Below are 3,212 nucleotides of genomic sequence, written 5' to 3'. Positions count from 1 at the left end.
GAGGGGAGAGAGAGAGTCAGCATGGGGACATGCAAAGTAGGGGCAAGTGTCTCCAAAATCCCGTCCTGCCATCTCTAGCTGTATTCTTGACCAGGCAGGTGTCACTTCCCCAGATGCTGGAATGTAAAAAGCTCACACTAACCCTCATCCCCAGAGTCTCAGTGCCAACTTGGCAAAATTGCTGGCTTTATTACTACTACCATTGCTGTCGGTGGAGTCTGCCCCTTCCATGAATTTACAGCTTGTGCTGTACCACAGTAGCAGGTGTACGGCTGCCATTTTTTCACCCAGAAGGCCATCCCTGTCCTCCACCATAGAAGCTAATGTTTTCCATGTCGCTGGACCATAGAGTCAGTAGCAGGGCCCACAGAAACATGATCCAGCATGCATGGGCAGGTGCGTTATATCTCCTTCATGGTCCACCAGGTATCTTTGCTGACTGCCAGTAGGGATGCAGAACAGGGCACACCACTGGAGCTGGTGGTGCTGTGACAGCGTTGGAACCACCAAACCCCCACCCGTGACCAAGTCATGCTATTTTGCAGCTGGAATGCCTGGGGGACAGAAGTGACACTGGGATGTGTACGGATCCCCTGCTGATCAGAACATCCTTATCTGTCCACTTTTTTTCCTCCTCGCAAACATTTTTTCAATTAACAGACCCATTTTGGTCTGTGGGGAATCGATTGGGTCCGTTTACCTCCGAACCGGCACGATCAGGTCCAACAAAACTGAACTCTGTTTCTTTTTCCGGACCTGGCTGGAGCCTGGGATAACCGAATGTAAATGAACACCTGTCTCTCCATAGACTAACATTGGGCTTCTGATCAGGTACCTATTAACCCTTCCAAACCCCAGGATTTGTACCTGGTTGCTGAAAGATAAACAACACTGCCCTCTGTGACCACAAAGACCACGCTGATGGAAATTTGTGACGGATAGGCTTGTACATGCTGCAGGGCCTGCAAAAGGACACCAGCATTCAGGCCATCAACGAAAGGGACCTTTACTGGTTGGCCAGAGACTGGAATACTACATATAGCTTATAAGCATGTCAAATGCTGGGCACACACCTTACAACCATCGCAAGACTTCTGTCTTGCGATCGTTGTAAGGTAATTAAAAAAACGTACGTACGATTATTGCAAGGTGTGTGGGCACCTTAAGGCAATATATAAATAGGTCCCTTCCCTCCCTACTGTTTTCTTCTTTTTCTTGTAACTAAAGGAATTAAATACAGATTTTAACATCAACAAAAGTAATTGTGGGGCTGGAGAATCTCGGCTATGAGGGACAATTGAGTAAATTAAATGTATTTACCTTAGAGAGGAAGCGCTTAAGAGGAGACATGATTACTATCTAGAAATTAATTAATGGTGACTATAAAGAGGATAACAATTTATTTAATCTTCGGTCCCTACTAAGGACATGTGGCCACAATTTAAGTTTGGAGGAAAGGAGGTTTAATCTGAAATAGCGGAGGGTAGCAAAAAAAGTGGAACTCCCTTCCCCAAGTCATGGTATCAGCTGGGTGTATTAACAAATTGAAAAACATCTAAATATGTTGGATATGTATACAAAAAAAAATACTGACACACAAACGGACACATCTGCATACAAATGTCTGACTGGATGGGCCTATGTCTTTTTCCAACCTTATCTAGATGCTACTCTATATAATTTTGTAATATAATACCAGATGTTTGGTAGCATATTAAAGATAAGGTTGCCTCAAGTAAATGCATGCCATATACTGTATATACTATATACAGTATTTACTGTATATATCAAGCTATAAAAGTGTGCTTGCCCGTGAAAGTGCAAAAAACAACAGTACCCAATACTGTCCCTAGGAAATGTTTTAAAAACCTTCAGCTCGTCTGTGAGTGATGACCCTAGAAATATTGCTCTTCCTCCAGCTAGCATGGCGACACCTAATATGTGTGGCACAATCATCGTTTTTGAACACCTGTGCATCTGACGCACACGTTTGCGTTCGTATATGCATATATGTGGGGCCAGGGAGCTTTTAAAAAAAAGTTTTTTAAAATGTTTGATTAAAACTTTAATTTTTTTAAATAATTTTCCTATGTTTTTAAGCATTTAAAGCAGAACTAAAGTCTACAGTCCCCAAATACTCACCTGCACTCCAATGATGCTCTCTCACCAGTGCTGACATGTTCTCCCCAACCTCTTCCAGGTGCCAGGTATTTGGCTGTCTTGATTGGCTGGCAGGGGTGCCAAGGATGTAAACTAAGCTGTGCATGTGCCTGTTCTTTGATTCTGGCACCAAGGCCTGCTAAGAATGTACACTGGGCTGTGCATGTGCAGCTCAGTGTATATTCATAAGAAAACAAGCGGGTGTATGTTTTATTGCAGAAGAGAAATAGCATGTCTCTTCTGCAATAAAGAGCCCCTCTGCTTGCATTTTTTTGTTTGTTTGTTTCACTTAACTATATTTTTCTGTACTTTTACCTCAATTTTTGGGGGGTCTGATTAGAACTTATCATTGAAAGGTTCTCAACGAAGAAAGGGTTAAAAACAATGAGCAATGTGAGTGCTAACTGTACGTTTTTAATAAAGTTTTCATATTGCACGAGAACTAGCCTTTCCGACTTTCACGGAATGTTTTACTGTGCAAGCTGCAGTCATGTGACTAAAAGAAACATCACGAGTCCTGCAGCTTGGTAAAGAGGGCGAGAACGAGGCTTGGAATGCAGACAATGAAAACGAGGCTTGAGAATGCCGACAATGAAAGCGAGGCTTGGAATGCAGAAGCCGGAAGTAGCGCTCCAAGAGACAGAGCTGAAAGACTTGTAGCGAGAGAAGGAAGAATCGATATCAAATCCAGAGAGGAGGTATTATTACATTGCTGTATAATAGAATAGGGAATAGAATGGAAAGGTAAGAAGCAGCGGCCATATATAAGGAGAGACTTGTAATAGTGGACTAGTAGTAGAAGGTGTGTAGGTCACCTAGAAAGACACAGGTTATGGTAAAGTAATTGAATGAAACAGAACGAGACGGAACTCTCACATATTTCTGACTTTAGTTTTCTTTTGGGTCATATGAGTTCATTTAGTACTGTCGTCATGTGATCCAAACTGAGCAAATAGTGGGCTACTGCTCACTATATGCTGACAGAGCTGCGCTGCCAGCCAGGAAAGATCCTGACAATATTGTTGGCGTCCACCCCGCTACCTAATTGACAG

At 42.9% G+C, this 3,212-nt stretch overlaps 1 long non-coding RNA gene across 1 annotated transcript in view; it reads right to left on the bottom strand.

Annotated features, from left to right (window-relative positions):
• Positions 1 to 3,212, bottom strand: part of LOC108784238 — a 17,085-nt gene extending 13,873 nt beyond the window's left edge. Inside the window, exons 1-2 of the long non-coding RNA XR_001941057.1 lie at positions 3,202 to 3,212; positions 1,005 to 1,009 (exon numbers count right to left, since the gene is read on the bottom strand). This is a non-coding gene — a long non-coding RNA (uncharacterized LOC108784238). The remainder of the gene's footprint in view (positions 1 to 1,004; positions 1,010 to 3,201) is intronic.

Source organism: Nanorana parkeri, unplaced genomic scaffold (genome assembly GCF_000935625.1).
Source record: "Nanorana parkeri isolate BGI_ZX_2015 unplaced genomic scaffold, ASM93562v1 scaffold104, whole genome shotgun sequence".
NCBI classification, from domain to species: domain Eukaryota; kingdom Metazoa; phylum Chordata; class Amphibia; order Anura; family Dicroglossidae; genus Nanorana; species Nanorana parkeri.
This window is presented reverse-complemented; position numbering and strand designations above follow the sequence as displayed.